This window comes from Sciurus vulgaris (genome assembly GCF_902686455.1).
Source record: "Sciurus vulgaris genome assembly, chromosome: 13".
Classification (NCBI taxonomy): domain Eukaryota; kingdom Metazoa; phylum Chordata; class Mammalia; order Rodentia; family Sciuridae; genus Sciurus; species Sciurus vulgaris.
Window position 1 is genome coordinate 54379408 of NC_136474.1, and position 19782 is coordinate 54399189.

General features: G+C 37.5%; 1 protein-coding gene across 2 annotated transcripts in view; it reads right to left on the reverse strand.

Moving 5' to 3' along the window:
• The window catches only part of CDH2 (cadherin 2), a 214401-nt gene that overhangs the window by 123758 nt on the left and 70861 nt on the right, over positions 1-19782 (reverse strand). The window lies entirely within an intron of this gene.

The window sequence follows — 19782 nt, forward strand, 5'->3', positions numbered from 1 at the left end:
CAAAAAAACAATGCTGTCAGCAAAAAAAGGCCTTGAACTCTACTGCAACCGAGAAAGGGTGTTCTCCTGTCATTTGTTATTGTCTCTTTGTTGGTTTGTTCTTAAGAGAAGAGTAAGAGCACATAATAATAATAATAACCATAGCCAATGTTTTCAGAGTTGCTTTTTCTGTCTTCATCTGTGATCAGGCATTTGATCTGTGATCACCCTTCATCCTGTTTGTCTAAGCCACATGGGGAAGAAGGCCAGTTTCAGCACTATTACATATAGAAGTAGAAAAGTAACTGTTTTAGGAATAATGTGTCAGTGCAAAATTTAAAAAGAGAGAAGAGAAAGAACAAATGCTCTCTCTCTCTCTCTCTCTCTCTCTCTCTCTCTCTCTGTCTCAACTAGTTCATGACCAACCAACATATGTAATATATCTGAGTCCCCAGCCATCCTTACTAGCATACAGGTCAGCTGAACAACTACTGCTTCCATTCTAGTTTATTCCTTCAACCCACCCATCCAGCAAAACCCAAAACTGTGATCAATATAGCAAGTATATAGCAAGTACCATTTCTCATTGAGATGAAGGACACTGAAAACTTCTGGAAAAAAAATCTTTCTATTGTGCATTTCCTCCCCTGCATGCCTGAGTCCTATGTGGAGAAACATTAATCATTAAAAAAAAAATTTATACTTGCAACAGCTTTCTCCAGTACCATCTGGGATTATTCTGTCTTTCATGAGGTTCTGGCTCAAGTTACAGGTGATCATATCCTACTTTCCTGGCAAGATGAAGGCTATCAGCCATGGTCAAAATTCAATTCCCCTCTCTTTTACTACAAAGTATCAACTTCCATACCCATCCCTAACTCCAGTACTCTGGTTGGTTGGAGAAAGCCCTACTCCTGTTGGGGACAAGCCACGGCAGTTTTGTCCTTGACCCTGATTGCACCTGGAGGCATAAGGCTATCATCCTCAGCCTCTTCCTTTGTCCAACTTCTCTTCTTAAACCAAGCTTGAACACAGGTCATACACTTGTTTAGAATGGATCATTCCCTCTCCAGTTGGCAGTCTCTCCCTCTCTCTCATCCCATCCCCCCACCATACCCTACAGCTCGCTGCCTTACCTAGCAGCCAATCTACAAACAGTGCATTCTACCTGCTCCAGCTTGCGTCTCTGAACAGGTTTGATTTTCTACCCTCAGGCTCTTAGTCTACCATATGTCCCTCAAATCTTAATGACCTGGCACATCATTCCCATGTCAGGATTCTTGTCACTCTCCTTGTATGATTTCATTCAATACTACATGGTATCCACAAATAAATCTCTACCACAGACACTTAGGTCTGGACCTTCAGCCCAGAAAATCGGGTCCAAATGTCTCCTCTGCACTGACTGATGTTGCCATGGATGTGGGCACCTTCGAGTCAAACTTCTGATGGAAATCTTAAACTTTCTCCTGCCTCTCTAATCCTTTTTCCCATCATTGGACCATAGTAATCCCTGAACCTCTGTGCATAATAGCCGAATGTGTGGAATGAATGAACTGTTTGATTCTTTGTAGTGCAGTTATTGTAATTTCCTAGGAAATTAGCACTTGGCTTCTGTGAACTAAAAACACATACTAGATGTCATAGGACACAAGTTATAAGCTCCCACTGCACCCATCTTCCTAAAAAAGAATTAAAATATCATCCATCTGGAAGCATGTTCACCACTGAATTACCAACTTGTTTGAAAAATGAATGACATCTAGTGACCAGAATATAGGACCTTTGAGACCCACATTGATTTCTGCTGAACACCAGGAAGAACTTCAGCCTCCCTGCTGGCAGAAGTAGTGCAGTTAAATTTACTCTAGAACAATCTGGTTTTTACCTGAGACATTAACAGAATAAAGAAAATTCATTTATACAATTTAAAGAAAGCCTAATGGGGTTACTTTTTCTTGCCCTAGTGAAGTAGCTTTTCCCTTCCTCCAGACCTACCACAGGGTCAATCCTTTCCAATGTTGAAATTCTCTCCTTAGTTATCATTATGATTAAACAATTCCTATAACCTGTTAAGTTCCTTAAATTTCCTTTTCAAACTGTGCTAATTTCCTTTGATTATTAAGTCTTCTTTGTTTTTAAGTAAAAGGTCCACTTGCTTATCATTCAATCAATTTAGAGGCCTTTTGTCTACTGTTAAGACTGTGTACAGAACAAAAATCACAGTGAAAATCAGGGCGAGAAAAGGAGAGAATATTTCCTGGGTCAGCCTCTGAGCTCTGTGGAGAATAGACCCTGGTTCTAAACAGTATATGAATCTGGAAAGTTCCAAGTGTATGTTTTTGCCTTTTGCTCATACACAAGACACAACAGGGGTTGCCTCGCACTGAATGGCTTCTTGTATTCACTCAGTTTCCCAGCCCATGCTCTCATCTCATTAGAATTTCTGTATCCTCTGGTCTTGCAGAATTCCCTTTACCTTCTTTTGTATCAGACAAAAGATGGTAATTTACGTCTAATTAACGGAACTGAGTCATAATGAGTTCTTTTCTCTTAGACAGCATTTGAATGTCCAAAATAACCAGCGAGATTGGGCTTTTTAGTCTTGCTCCAGCTTAAGGTTTTATAACACAATGCTCTCATTCAGGCCTCCTGCTTTGCATACAGTCAGAGGGCTGGAGGTTATCCACATTGTGAAATTCTTTGGCTAGTTATGCCGGGAGTGATTTAATAGCAGGCAGGCCTATTTAATATTTTCTGCTAAGCAGTGCTGTTGAAATAGTCTAGCTTACGAACACATCCTTTTTTATGTCTCTTACTTAGACTTGGAAATGCTATCTTTTGCCAGTTGATGAATTTGATCGCATTCTTTATGAGATCAATTTCCTTGCAAAAGATACAAAAGGTAGGATGAAAGACGAGTTTGATGCCAAGTGCACAAGGAGCAGTGTCTGTGTATGAAGAGCAGAGTGATATAGCAAAGAGGGCCTCTCCTCGCACCATGAGGACCAAGATGTGATGATGTCAAAGCAAAGGCACATGCTCCAAAAGAAACAGTAACTGGGTGAGAGAACCAAGAGCATGTTCTGGCTCTCTCCCATGCCAGGGCATTTATAACGCCCTCTATACATGCTGCATGCCAACACAAACAACCCGCGGGGTCTGAGCTCCACTGGCATCTCGCCCTCCTGCAAACACCAGGCAAGACACACTGGGGTGTAGACTCCTGGGATTGCCTTCACCCAAGCTCTTCATTAAAGAAAATAATCCTTCCCTCTACCTGTCAAATACCTCAAAATCCAAATATGTATTCCCTAGATTGTTACACTACAAAAAAAGACTGTGGCCAGACAACCTGACTGTCATCCTGCTGTGATGAACTACATAGTCACCTCTGCTCCAATCTTTACAAGCTCAGTCACAGCCACTCCAAAAAAAAAAAAAAAGGAAAGAAAGAAAACAAAACAATAACAAGGCTGACCAAACTTTCATCATGGGAGTCCTGGGACAGGGAAATTATAGCTGTGTTACCCAGAGGGACAGGCAGATGCAGCCACACAGACTCAGATTTTTATTGTTTGTCTCATTCTCTTCTTTCCTCCTCCTCAAGAAGGGAGAATGGAAAATTTACAAACACTAGCTCCTCCAGAGAGACACTTGATTTGTCAAAATGGAAAGATGACCCTTCGGTAACAAGGCTGCTTGATGAAAATATTAAACCAGACAGTAAGTCAGAGAAAATTAAATATTACCTTGATTAATTAGGCTTAATGGGTGAGAAGCAGCTCATTTATTATATTAAGTTGACAAAAATAGGTTAAAGAAAAAGTGTGTTTTATATCAGATTAAAGTATAATTTCTTTTTCTTTTTTGGGGGGAAGGGGGAGAAAGAATATATTGACAATCATATAATCAACTACATTTAAGAGCATGTAAACAAAAACCACAACAGGCACTTTTAAGCAACTGCTCTTGCCACTCGAGATTGGAAATCTAGTGTGAAAACCAAGACATACATAAGAAGTTCAAACATGCAAATGGCCTGAATGTTAATTTATAAACATGACACTTGAACCACAATTCTTTTCATTCAGACTAATTTGAAAATCATTTGGACGCCTCCAAGTTAGCTCAGATACCCTTTCTAAAATGAAGCATAGTGAATTAATAGCTCACAGTCCTGCAGTTCAGCCTCAAATCCTTGAAGGTCTTCACACGCCGAATGTGAAAGGGGAGCAACAACCTGGGGTGCAGGTCTGATCAAGAGGGATCTGGTGAACTGGGCACCTTCCAGAGGAGGTGAGTGGAGACATAAGGACTTCCAGCACCCACAGTTCCTGGAAGGTACGGGAAGGGTTTCTGCAAAGGGTGTGTGTATTGGGGGCTGTTCCATGGCAGCCACCTCCTGAGCAAGTCAAGTGTTTCCAAATTGGGGGCTGTCTGTACACAAGATAGCCATGACACAAAACAGCACAAGAGTAAAAGGAATGGAAGCAGACATGGCGCATCGCAAGAGAAGACAAATTCTATGTTGGGTGTCAGGTAAGGCTGTGTGCAATTCAAAGGGAAATCAAACCTGACTTTCAAAAATGAAAACTCAGATAAATACACTCACGTGTAATTTATACAAAATAGCCCTTCTAAAGGGCATTAGCCATTCTAATTGGCAAGGAAATTAAAATTTACACTTGTGAGACCCAGTTTTAATCATTTGTTCTCTCTCATAACTGAATATAAATGGAATAGAAAAGAGAGAGGATCACAGCATAGCAGATCAGACGTGTGTCCCCTTCTGTAGCAACTTAAACCCGTCCATGCTTTAAGAGACAGCTTTATGACGAGGAACAGTTTCAAAGGCATTTCATGGAAACCTAAATGCCAAACCAACCTCGCTGACTCTAAGTCAGATTAGGACACCATCAGCTGAGACCTTTGCGGGGAGAAAACATTTTAGAACCCCAAATAAGACTGTCAGAAACACAATGCAACCCCTTCCAGGGGATAACAACTCCAGAAAAAACAAAAATAATATTAAGTTACAACTTAGAAGGAGAGCCAAACACATACATTTTTTTACACTATAATTATACAATCTTTGGTAGCATTTCCTAAATGTAAGGGAAGTTTTAAATACAGTTCTGTATATAGGGGTATCCTGATTTTCATAATCTTATTTCAAAAAAAAAAGATATATAAAAATTGACTTAAGTTAATAATAATGCTATGGTTTGAATGTGTCCCTCAAAGTTCATGTGTTGGAAACTTAATCCTCAAGTCAATAGTGTTTGGGGGTGGTACAGGGTATGGCCCCATGAACAGATTAATGACAGTATCATGAGAGTATATCCATTATCTCATGAGCATGTTAATTTTAAAGTGAATTTGGCCCCCTCCTGTACTCTTGCTCTTTTACCCTTCTGCATTCCACCATGGGATGACAGCACAAAGGCCTTCATCAGAGGCTGGCATGATACTCCTGGGCTTCTCAGTCTCCAGAACTGAGAGACGAAAAAAGTTCAATTGTTTATAAAGTACCCAGTCTCAAGTTTTCAGTTACATTAGCACCAAATGGAGTAAAGCAGAAAATTGCTAATAAGAAGTAAGGTTGTTGCTATACAGATACCTCAAAATGTGGAAGCAGCTTTGAAACTGGGTAATGGGTAGTGAGGCCAGAAGAATCTGGAAGAGCAGGTTGATTATAAAGACTAGACTGCCATAAATGTGGTGTCTCAGGCAACCCTGGTTAGGGCTCAGATGAAGAGGAGAGCTGCAGGCAAAGTCTGAATCATCTTGGAGAGTACTTAAGCGGTCACGACCAGAATATTGGTAGGAATATGCAGGGCAAAGGCAATTTGGTTGAGGTCTCAAACGGAAATAGGGAACAAGGTATTGGTTGGAAACAAGAGTAAAGGCCATCCTTGTTATAAAGTTACAAAGAACTTTCCTGAATTGTGTCCATGCCTGAGAGTTTTAATGGAAAATGAAATATAAGAGCCAGGAACTAGGATAACTGGCATAAGAAATTTCTGAACAAAATATTGAAGGAATTGTGTGACTAATTTTAAACACATCAGTACAATAAGAAAAGGGAGATGATATTTAAAGACAAAATTTGTAACCAAGAAGGAATCAAGAAGGAAAAGATTTGGAAAAATATCAGCCTGGCCATGTAAAGTGTGAAAAGGTGAATTTTGTCAAGCAAATCAAGGTTGTGTCTAAGGGACCTTTTGTTCAAGGTATTAATATGGATAGAGTGGATCATTAAGACAATGGAGAATGACAGGCATTTCAGAGATCTTGGAGGCTGCCCCTCCCATCATAGGCCCAGAAACCTAGGATGGTAGAACAGTTTTGGGGAAAGAGCCTGGAACACCCTCCATATTCTCACTGTCCAGAGTATTCTGGATCTTGTTGCTCAAATTCCAGTGCCTGCTGTACTCCCCAGTCACCCCAGCCATGGCTCAAACAGACCCTGGTGTGGCTTGCCACACCACTCTGGAAGCACAAGCCACAGCCAGCAGCATCTACTTGGTGCTAATTCTGTAGCCACACAAAATTCAGGAACCGTGGGGATGTGGCTTCCTCCACCTAGGTTTCAAGCAATGTTCTGCCCAGGCAAAGAGTGGTCACAGTGGAGGAACCACCACAGAGAACCCCCATTAGGGCAATGCCTAGTGGAGCCAGGAGAGCAGGGTCACTCCTGGGCCTCTGAACTGCAAAGTTGCCAGCACATAATACCAGCATAGGAGAGCTGTAGAGGTTGGACTCCAACCAAGAGAACTGAAAGGTGGATTTAAGTGCAGGGAAGGGATTTCCTGAGGCCCTTGAGACCCAGTCTCTACCACAGAGGGCCCAGGATATGAGACATGAAGCCCAAGGAGATTTTTTTTCCCCAGTGTTAAGGCTTACTTAGAATCAGTTACCCCTTACTTCTTTGCTCTGTTGTCCCTTTTAGAATGGGAATGTCTCTCCTAGGTCTGTGCCACCACTGTATTTTGGAAGCATGTAACTTGTTAATTTCACAGACTCAGACCCAGAGAGGAATTTGTCTCAGGATGAACAATAGCTTGAGTCTCACTCATATCTAATTTAAATGAGAATCTGGACGTTGGATTTCAAAGTTGATGCGGAAAAAATTAAGACCCTGGAGACTGTTGGGATGGAATGAATACAGCCTGCATTGTGAGAGGGGCACAAATTCTGAAGGCTTTGTTGTAGCAAAACAAAACAGACTGGGGTAGTCTGGAAGTACAGGTTGCCTTTTAAATGTCCTTGAATTATTTAAATAACTCTTTAAAAATTTCAACTTGATTTTGTTCAAGTCCAATAACCTCTTGTGAAGCAAGTATTTATCCCTAATTGTGAATTTCCTAATTGGTCATATCTATAACTGGTTTTCTTGCAGATTCAAGATTAGCCAAATTCATGACTAGTGCTCTTACCAGGTCTTATTTCAAAAGAGACATTCACCAACAAATACTTACTGGGATTACCTCCTACCTATTGGCATATGAAAGGTGCCAGGAATACAGGTGGAAAGGGCCAGGTCCAGATTCCTGCCATAATGGAGCTCTCCACACTTCGCATCCAAGTTCCACAGACCGAGAATATTCCATATTCACCATAAATTGTGCTGTTACTTACACTTTGATTATATCCTCATACTAAATCTTTGAGGTTATAATAATAAGCAACTAAAGTATAGTGAGCACATCAAAAGACTGTTGAACGCCACAGCTGGAAGAGTCTTGAAGATCATTGAATCTACCTGTTCCTTTTTTTCTTGAATAGAAAAACGAATGTTTAATTTATAAATAAGACAAAAACAGGAACAATGAAGAAACTACATGCACCCCACACATTAGTAACTGTTCTTTTGCACAGCCATCCACTAAGATGTTCCATAACGAAATAAGTACATTGAATTCAATGTTTTAAATACATATGTATTACATGAATCTCAATAATAATGAAATTAATTTGAAGAACAGTGACAAACGTGTGCTATTGGTTGATGTATGGATTTGTGTATTGAGCAATAATTCTAAGGTCCCTTAAGGGCAAGAATCTAAAATCTCATCCATCTCCATTATGTCACCCTTGAAGTACAAGTGAAGGTCAGAAATGAGTGAACCATCTTCCCAAGGTCATATGCCACCCAGTAAAACACAAAAGGCTAAACTTCCACCAGGACTGGAAAAAGATCTGCTTAGGTGCTACTCACAACCTTTCCCCCACAGAACAATTTCACTGCAAAATTCAAAATAGTATCCACTTATGCTTATTAAAGTAACTTCTACTGTATTCCAGTAAACTCTTAGCAATGCTATAAATGATTTTCCCCCTTCCAAACTTATAAGAAGCTAACGAAAGTTGAAGTATAATCTCAGGGCAAAAGACAAATTTTCTTTTATTGTAGTGCAGAATGTTTTATCTATCATGGCCTAAAAATACCCAAAGCCAGTACAGTATTTCTAATATAACATGTATCTTTCTGGTTTGGAAGGGGAAAAAAATATCCTTTTATTCCTTTTCACTCTGCCTACAACTGGAACTGAGATAATAGAGATTAAGTTTTAAATTTCTATATCCAATAGTGGTTGAATCACAAGAGGAATGGAAAAGCATTTGCCTCTACAAGCTAATACCCAATACGCTAGTCCTCTGGGCAGTTTACATTGATTTTGCATTTAATTGCAGAGGCTGACTTTACCATATTTTCTAGGACAAAGCTGTAAAAATGAAAGGATCTAGATACACTCTGATATGAAGCCCGAGAAGAAAGTAAATTTAAGAGTCCTGGTTTCTTTAATACCTAGATGAATGCAAAGAGGTGGGTTTGTCTACCTGCTAGAAATAGACACTGGCCATTATCAACCAGATTGAGAGCAGAAGGGATAAAGTTGTATTTCCTCCCTTTTCCTCAACTCCCTCTCTGATGTTAACTTACTTTGAGAAATAGGGAAAATAAATGAAAAAAAAAAAAAAAAAAACTCTCTGAAACATAAATACCTTGTATCTGGTCTGTAACTAATTAAGCCTAATTCCCTTTAGTTCATTTAGTCAGTCAACTTTGTCCTTCATTCTGTCTGGCAAATATTTTACAGTTCTTTCCATATGTCTTTATAAAGTGATGAGTCCCCCCCCCCCAACAAAACCCTTATTATTAAAGAAGATAAAAATAACATTTTGATGGAAATGAAGTAGATATTCCTATTTATGAACTCAAATTATATTTCAAAGTATAGGTTTCTTGAAGTTTCACGGAAAAAAATATTTTAAAGATAACCTAGTGATCTATTTGAAGGAGCTACCACTGGGAAAATTAATTAACGAACTATCAATGGTTTTAGGACACCCTTATAGAGGCTATGTGGAAGCAACACAAATACAACCCTCTGCTTCCCAAGAAGAATGATGGGCTTATCTTTTCACTTGATTAACTGAGTGGGTTTGAGCAACCCTGGAACAAGCGCCCTGCATTGGCTTACTCAGGCTGCCATAACAAGGTCCCGCAGCCTGGGTGCTCGATGGTAGAGTCGTCTCTATCACAACTCCAGGGGCTGAAAGTCTGAGATGAAGGTGTTAAGGGGGTTGGTTTCTTCTGAAGCCCTTCTTCTTAACGGTGGATGGTCATCTTCTGCCTGTCTTTCCATGTGGCCTTTCCTCTGAGTATGTCTAAATCCTAATCTTTCTTCTTAGAAGGAAACCAGGCAGGTGTCCATCAGAGTTAGGGCCCACTCATTGACCTCACTTTCATTTAATTCTGCGATGACCCAGTCTTCAAATACACTTATATTCTGGGGTTGTGTTGGTAAGGATTTCAACATATGAATTGGAGAGGCAGGCACACTTCAATTCAAACACCCTCACTCACCAAAAATTGACTTTTCATTTCTGAGTGGTTATATAAACTCTAATTTTCATAGCCTGATGTTTAATAGCAGTCTTATTTCTTCTTACTTATTGTCAAGGCCAAGGAAGGAGACTATGGGTAAATCAGAGCAACTACTAATCATAATGCCAAATCAGGAAGTCAGGGTTAACAGTGGTCTAAACTGAGCCTCTTTTACAGAAGGAATGATTATGATTATGTATAACTTAAACATGATAATTTATAAAATGAAACATAAGTCAGAGGAATAGTAGCACATATAAATTTCAGTCCTCACCCCTCAGAAGCCCAATATAATTAAACTGTACTCAATATAATTATTAAAATTCCTTCAATGGCTTTCAAGGAATCAACAAAATATTGATCAAAAGAGAAACAAACCAAAAAGCACAAAAAATTCAAAATAGTAAAATCCTCAATAAAAATTAGCAGTTCAAAAAACTTTAACATGTTATATCATATTTTAAGACACAAAATCTTTGAAGAAACCACAGCAAGAAAAAGTCCATAATTCAGAGGTGATATCAAATCACATTTCTAATAATTATTTCTACATTCATTTGCCTTTCATAGATGGATAAGATCACAAGAAAGATGGAATTATAGAAATCTTAACCTCTCTCATTTCAACAGTGAATGATGAGGTCCATTAAGAAGAAATTGTTTTTTTGACAACCAGGTCAAATCAGTCAATATCCCAGCCTAAGCCATCTTGAACATGTAAGGAATATGGCCATTCCACAGATAACCAATGAACTGGGGCTTTTTTTCATGAGATTAAAGTAATCACAAAGGCAAGTAATGATCAACTATCACCTCTGCCACTCTGAAGGACTCATTAAAAAGGATTATGGCAATAAAGTTGCTTGCCATTCATGAATTACCACAATCTAGCAGTCACTATGTGAAAAATTTGGAACAACTGTTTTCCTCATTTTTGGTTTGAGAATACCTTTGAGAATAGAGTTACAATGCCAGGAATCTCTCTCAAGGAAAACACACACACACACACACACACACACACACACAATTTGGCAATTCAGGGAATAGAAATATGGCCCTAAAAAGTACTCTAAAATTAAAAATTCTGATTCAGATCTAAAAACGAACCAACCAACCCCAAGTTAGAAGATGTTAAGTGAAGTCTCTTGCTTCTGAGCCCTCATTTGAACTGAGAGATTGCTCCATGTTAATGAAGGAATCGATGAAAGTCTTTAAGTTCTTTACAATTTAATCAACAATATACAGTTTCAAAGTGTTCTTTCTGCCTTTGCCACACTCATTTCATGAACGCTACCATGTGAGCTTTGTCTGGTGTGACTAAGATAGACACATCTATATCTTTTAAAGTCTAACCAGAGTAAAAAAGAAAACAAAACATTGGATTGTTCTCAAAAAACACTAAAGCGCTTGGCTGTTTTATAAGGTTCAGACAAAACACTGGCTGATGCCAAACTGCATTATACATTTTCCTTGACATACTCTCATTCCTTTACATATTATATATTACACTGAAAAGCTAAAATTCAAAACCAAGTACTAATTTGTACATATCTTAGTCACATAAAACCATAACTGAATTCTAAAAGTAGACTTCAATTTCTTTTTAAACAGCAAACAATATAGAAATATAGGAAATACCACAGGGCTGTTTCCTGCAGCATTTTTGGAGGTACACATGGAATGAGGGGAAATGGGGTAGTACTGTCCACATGTGCATGAATCTAAATGATTCTTGTGTCTCATAAAAAAACTCTTAGGCTCGCTGGGAAAGGTGGTGCACGCCTGTAATCCTAGCAGCTAGGGAAGCCGAGGCAGGAGGACTGCCAGTTCAAAGCCAGTCTCAGCAAAGTCAAGGTGCTAAGCAATTCAGTGAGACCCTTTTTATGAATAAAATACAAAATAGGGCTGGGAATGTGGCTCAGTGGTCAACTGTCTCTGAGTTCAATCCCCAGTAGCTACTCCCCTCAAACAAACAAACAAAAAAAAAATAAATAAATAAAAAACAACTCTTAGGCTCAAATGTGCAAGGATGCACAGAATGTTCTTCCATCATATTTATAAAGAAATATATCCTTCTACAATTTTCAAATAAGATCTGAAAAAAATTCTCAGTCAGGCTGGGGTAAGTTATAACAGCTTTAGGGTCTAATTTCCTCAACTGTAAAAAGAAAGTTTAAAATAGATGAGATACTAAGGTTCTCATCCACTCTGAGAACTACATCTCTATGAGTTAGGATTTTTAATGAATGAGGGCAGGGACTCAGAGTTGTCCAGACCAATTTAGCTAAAAATCTATAAAGTTTGGGAAAACGAACTGTAAAGAATTTATAACATGTTATAACATACTTTTTCCAGTAAGTTCTGATCGTTGTTGCTTTAATAAAGTGTCTCGACTCATATTTTTTAGTGCTTTAAGGCCATTCTAAACTCTAAAATCAGATTTCACACCCTGTCAATTATCTAGGGACTCAAGTTTCTCCTCCCTGGAAATAGTCTGGCCAGACTTCAGGGACCAGAGTTTTTTCATCTTTATGGACTCCATGCCCAATAAAACTCTGGAGAGCACTTGGGCATCCAATAAATGCTTCCTAAATGAGTGAAAAAACTAAGGAGTGAGTGTACTGCGACATGTTAGCATGAGGAATTAAGGAAAAAAAGGATTCACCTATGGGTTTCTACTCCTCAGGAAGCATCTAGAAGAGGGAACATACATACATAAAATAGTACTAATGACAATGTACTGTTGACTAAGTTCCTGATGGAGAATATACACAAGGTATAATAACAAAGAAAGATGAAGGAATCGGGACAGGCTACACAAGGTTATAACTATGGATAAGTGGATGCATTCTAATGATAGAATATAAACTATTTTGGAATTATACAGTTGGTGTAACCTCTGCTCCTTTTACAGGTCATTGTGAAGGTTGTTCAGACATATTTTTCTTCTATAAAGTATCAGTGCCAAGTGAGAAACCCAGTCATATGAGGTGCTATTCCCTCTACACCACTGGACATATAAAGGTACACATTACAGACTTTAAATTTTATATACCTAAGAATATTTAACTTGGAATAAGTCCATAAATAATGGAATGAACTAAAGTGAGACAAAGAAAGGTTCTACAAGGCAAGTATTTGGGCAAAAATTATAATCAATTTTACACAAGACATAACTTCAGTAGCAAATATTATTAGGAAAAATTATTGCTACTTGCCAGTAATAAAACAGGTACACATTTCAAAAATGAGATGTCATGTTTATGGTTGCTAAGAAAGTAGGATTTTGAAGGGCTGGGATTGTGGCTCAGTGGTAGAGCGCTCACCTAGCACACGTGAGGCACTGGATTAGATCCTCAGCACCACATAAAAATAAAGATACTGTGTCCACCTACGACTAAAAATGTTTTTGTTTTTTTTTTTTGAAGAAAGTAGGATTTTTAAACACACACACACACACACACACACAACTTACAACGATGGAGTAACCATGGGAGGGAATGCTAGTAATTAGCCAAACATTTTTGGAAAGCATTATGAAAATATATGACAAAAGTTATAAAGTAGTTTAATGTAATTCCAGTCTGAGGGATATATGCTCAAAAATATTTCACAAGATATATAAGCATTGAATTATTCATTTGGCATTATCTATAATCATCAAAACATGGAACAAAACCCAAAATGACCACATTAGAGAAGAATGTCAAATTAAAATATGTCAACACAACTTAATATTATACTAAATGATTTATGAGCCAAAAGGACTACAGGAAAAAAATAATTATTGTTATGATTTGAGTATGAGGTGTCCCCCAAACCTGTGTTAATGCAGAAATCTTTACAAGTAAAATGATTAGATTATGGGAACTATAAAATAATCAATGGATTAATCCATTTACTACATTAATAATTTGAATGGACTAAATGGGTGGTAACTGTATATAGGTGGGGACAGAATTGGAGGAAGGAGGTCATTGGGGGAATGTCTCTGGGTTTATATTTTGTCACCATCGTCTCAGGATTTCTCTTTGCTTCCTGGTTGCTATGGTTGCCAAGTAGGTTTGCTCCACCATGATCTTCTGCCATGATGTTCTGACCTGCCCAGAGTAATAAGAGTGGGCTGTCTATGGACTGAACCTCTAAAACCAATAGCCCCCAATAAACTTTCCCTTCTCTAAGTTGTTCTTGTCAGGTATTTTGGTCACAGTAACAAAAAAACCTAACTAATACAATTATTTTGAGAATAGATAAAAAGTGTGAAATACCAAATGCACTTCATAAATAGGAGTTACATAGAAATATCAACATTTGCTCTTCTTAGCAGCAGTGCTTAAAGTAATGACAAGCTAAGCAAGTGCCCTATTTGATAAAGATCTTCTGCAAAATTTTAAAATCTGCCAATGTAGTAGAAGTATGCAAATTTATAGCATTAATTTTTCCAATGATAATTTCCAAGTCAACTTTCAATGTCTAAAACACATGCCACCTCATTCAGTTACTCAGTTCGCACAGCAGAAGTTGTATTTTCTCCAGTCTCTGTATTTCCAATGCATTCTATTTAATAGTCCCCCTGAGACCCTAATCAGGCTCTCCCTTAGAGAAGAGGACATAGGTGTGCCTGCTCTGACTTGCTGGATGGAAGGGAGGGGTACCCTTTCTTCATTTCTGCACCTGCGCCCACAAAGAACAGCTGTATATTTGGGTTTCTTGGATTTAGGTGTCTGAAACAAAGCTAGAAAAAATAAATCAGTGAGGGTATGGGTGTGGCAATAGACAGTCTGAGTCTGCACATTCATAATTATAATATTCCCCCCAAAAATAAAGCTAGGTGGTTTCATTCTTAAAAAAAAAAATTCAATTCAAAATAAAATAGACCAGTCTCTAACCTTATCAATAAAAAGTAGGTGATGGGCTAAAAACTCCTAACAGTTCCTCCAGACACATTCATATCTAATCTATGATTCTCTCCATATCTAAAGAACTCTGTACTGCAACCTACATACATCAGAACAAATTTACTATAAATGACCACTGAAATAAGACACAAAAATAACTTTTATATATTTTTCATATTCCTATAAAGGTTTTCAAAATTTGATGATATGGAGCTCTTTGTTAACTTTCTTCTGTGCAGAATAGAACATATTAGTAAGATCACAAAGGAGTCTTGCAAACAGCTAAGTTTGGATTTGTATAAGCTATGTCTAAAATATCTCATTTGTAGAAAATTTATCCTAAGGAAATAATCATGGATGTGATAAAGATCAAGCTACAGAATTTTTATTCCAGAATTGCATTTGATAGCAAAAAGTCAGATGGGTTGGGGGGATTAACAAATGATCTATAAAAGGACTTTTATTAAATAAACTAATAGCACTTCTGTAGGCTGTACTGCTATACAGACATTAAAGTGATACTAAAATATTTAATGACACCAGAAAATATTCAAATATGCCATTAAGAGAAAAATGCATAAATTTATAGTGGAATTTAATTTTTGAAAAAAGAAAAAAATTAAAGTGTTCTTGTTATTCTCCCTTGTTATGATCTGTAACACTATGAAAGCACTGAATTTACAGTGAACCACCACTCATAGGGAAAATACAGGGATAGGTTCCTGCCAATCTCTGGTTATGATAACTTTGTCAATCGATCAATACTGTTTCCTGTGCATTTCTATTTAAAGACACCTTATTTAATACATATTCTGGATTCATAACATTGAATGTACGGAAACATCATGGTAACTCTGCCTGAATAAAACTTATCTAGCACACATACTTTCTTGGTAAGGTACATCAGAGCCTTTTTGAACTGAGAAAACCTAGAGAGCACTTTAATACTACACAGGTCCAGGGGTCGTCTTAAACAGCAAAATCACCAACAAAAAAGTATAAAAATGCTAAAATACAGTCTTAGATAGATTGCAAAAAAGGACTCTTGTTTACAGGCTGAGAGCTGAAACAAGAAGGCCAAATGTCACCTCGTTCAACTTCAGCTGTGAAAGTGTGTTGAACAACTCGAAAGTTCTGCCACCCCGCATGTGTCCTCAAATAACCAAGGAAAATGCACCATTAGTATTCAGTGGGGTTACAAATAAACCTCAGGGAGTAAATGAATACACCAATGCAGAGTCCACACTTAATGATGGACTCTACTCACAGGTGTATAAAAGAAATGGATGGATATACCTAAACTAGGAACTCCAGGGTGATGTTTACTTATGTTTACAGGTAATGCTTATTACCTTCTTTGTATTCATCTGCTGTTTAAAAGCAAATTTATCATGTGTTTATAATTTTAAAAAATAACACCTGATAGTATTCTAATTTTCCACAGAAAACATGTATTAACTTTTTGGTTATGGGAAAAAAATTATTACTAAGAAAATCCTTCAAAATATGGTGCTTTATTATATTTTGTGATAGCTTACATTGTTGGTTTGTAAGTTATTGAACATCAACCATGTCCCCAAACACTAGCAGTATCTACGTTGTCAGAACTAAAAAGAATTCAGATCAATAGAACTTTTACAATTCTATGGTGAAAAGCTCACATCAAGAGAACAGAGTGAAGGTTTGTATAGTATATATAATTCATTTTCAAAATATTGATGTTGTACTTCACTTTGTAGTCACATTAATAAAGGTTATTACTAGTTGTAGGATTTCACTGAACACTTTCATATCAATAAATATTTGTTATTATCTATGCAGTAAATAAGATAATTGGCAAGAAACCATTAGAACAAAGTTTAGTAAGAGCAAACCAACCAAAACCAAAATGAGTTATAGAGAAAATAAGATAACTATTTAATATAAAGATAAATTTAAAAAATTGAATATAAATACTAAATACACCTATGAAAGGAAGACCATGGAAGTCACAGAAAAATTGAGACAGTATGATATTGATGGAAGAAAGTAGCAAGTAAAAATCTGAAATTTATCAGAAGAAAGATGTTTAAATCTCAAGGTAGGTCTAACCTTCAGCTTGGTCCAGATGTTAAATAAAAACATCAAATAATATTATATTTCAAATACATGTGAAATTTTGGATTTTCCATTCGCAAAATCAGATTATTTGTGGATCTATGATATGGAAACTTACAATTATTTAGCTTCTGTGTTGAATGTTTATTCATTTATCCATCCATCATCCATCCATCCATCCATCCATCCATCCATCCATCCATTCATATTCATTGACCACAGATTGTTGTAATGAACTGTAATGCCAGGTCTCAGGTTAGACTCACAATGAAGTAAGCAGACTTAGTACAGTAGACTGGCCTACCTAATGTGGGCAAGCTTCCCCTGGTCAGTTGAAGGTCTGAACAGTACAAAAGGCTTAACCTCCCTGAGCAAGAGAGAATCCTCCTGTTAGATGCCTTTGAACAGGGACATCAGGTTTTTGCTGCCTTCAGACTTGAACTCTTGAAGAACACTGGTTCTTCCTGGGTCTTGAGACTGCCAGCCTTCGGACTAGAACTTTACCATCAGCTCTCTTGAATCTCCAGCTTGCTGACCCACCGGAAGGTCTTGGTACTTGTCAGACTCCATAATCACAAAGAGCCATTTCCTTACAATAAAACCTCACAGACAAATAGATGATAGACAACAGTCAGATACTGATACTGACATAAAAGATTTTGTTTTTCTGGAAGACCTGGACTAATACTAGGCTATTGGTGCATACATAAGTTAGAAGGATCCTAGTTTCTCAAATCTGGCATATAGAACAACTTAGCTAGCCAATGAGAGCTTTCAAGCATGAGATGAAACAATGTCGTTCACATAAACATACTGTGCCCAAAGTTTTAAAAGATTTTGTTAAAATCCTAAGATATTTTTATTGGAACCTAAAAAAATTACAACTATTAGAATCTTCAGTTACTACTCTAAATTTAAGAATATAGGCCACAGAACTAGTGGACACTACAGGACACAGCACTGCAATATTTATAGTGAGTGCTCATGTATATTAGTTCATTTTCTATCACAGAAAATACCTGAGGCTTGGAATTTATGAAGAAAAGAGGTCTATTTCATTCACAATTTTAGAGGCTGAAGATACAAGATTGGAGACCCTCATCTCTTCAGCCTTTAGTGAGGGTTCCCTTGACTGGACAACATGGTGAAGTGGAAAGGGAACTAGCTACATGCAGAAGGGGCAAGCACATGGTGGACTCACACTGTAACAAGCTGTTCTTGGGAGAACTAACTCACTCCGTGAGATCAGCTTTAGTCTCTTCCAAGAGCAGTGCCCCTAATGACCTAACCACTTCCAACTAGGCCTCACCTCTTAAAAGATTCCACCACTTCTCACATTGCCACCCTGGGGACCAAGCTTCCAGTCTGTGAATCCTTGGGGGACACACTCAAACCATATTCAAACAAGAACACTGACTCACTAGCTGGAACTTTACCTTTCTGTCCCAAGCAGAGAGGTCTGAATGTAGGTGAGACTAACTCCGTAAAGAGAGATTGGCTAGAATCCACTCGGCATATGCTTTTAAAAGGTGAAACTTCACAAAACTAATCAATCAGCGTCATTTTTTCTTGTCACATTTCATGTTTGCTCACAACACATATATTCTAGAACATCCCAGTTTAGAACCAACTAGAGTGTACATGAAGATTTGTGAACATAAAAGAGTCATCCTCTCATACAGCTACTGTGATTGATCAAACAATGTCAATGGTCTAAATAACTTTCCAGTTACTTTGTGTCTACAATAACTTAAGTCTCCTTCCCACTTACATATTCTAACTATTGTTCAAGGGTATTCCAGTGTGTCCCAATGTTCCAGTTTTAAACTACACACATATAACCTCAACCTCCTCAGCAATGTCCTATGACCCCTGTTGCTATTTATATGACTCTCCTGACTAAACACAACTTAATTTCCATGTACCATGACGAAGTAAGTGGTGAATTTTCCTGCCTTTCAAAGTCATCTGCACCTGGATGCATTTCTTTAACAGAGCCCTATTAAATTATATTTCTCCATAAGCCACCTGGAGATTCGACTGTAACCACACCTGTGATTTATAAACAAATACACCATAACACATTTGGGAATTTAATCCCGCCAAGCTTATTTAATACCCATGTGCAATTTACTCTGAGTAAAATGCTATGTTTGACTGAAATAACGGTTCTTGAGGATCCAGAGCTTTAAGAAGGGAAAGACTTGATTGAAGTACAAAAATAAACTTTTCTGAAATCCACAAAAGCAATTGCATTACTTGAAGCACACAATAGATTATGAAAATCTGCCCTAAGCATGAAAGGGTTTCTAATTTGCTTGATTATGTTACTTAAGGATTGCAAACATAAGAAAGAAAAGTAAATACTTCACATGACAATATGTCCTACTTTGGCCATAATGAAAATCCTATTAAAGTCAAAATTAGTCACTTGCGCACCTGTTTCAGTTTTTCTCCACCCCCTCCACTTTTACCTGTGTCTTTTCCTATTTCTCAAAAGGGAATGAAGCCCATTCTTATTCCTATAAAGAAAGGGACACATTTCACACCCACTCACCTTAATCAGGGAGTGGAAAACATTTCTACTCCGAAATTTGCCTGTGTCTGGGTTTCCCAGTTAGAAAAGAGAGCAAAAACAAATGGTTTCCCTCTCTTTGGACTGTTTTTCATAAATGAGGAAATTAGGGATTAATTTTAGTGTGTGTATGGGAGGAACTTTCTTTTTAAAAAAATGTTATTAAGTGGAGAAATGAAATTCTAAGCGTTTGGAATTGATTGGCTGCAAAATGCCTAAAAGGAATTAAGAAATGAAAATTTCAAACAGTTGGGGGGTATTATGATCCATCTCTGCAGAGTCATTTCTTAAAGTGTTGGGTTTGTTTTGTTTGTTTGTTTCTTTTTATTTATTTT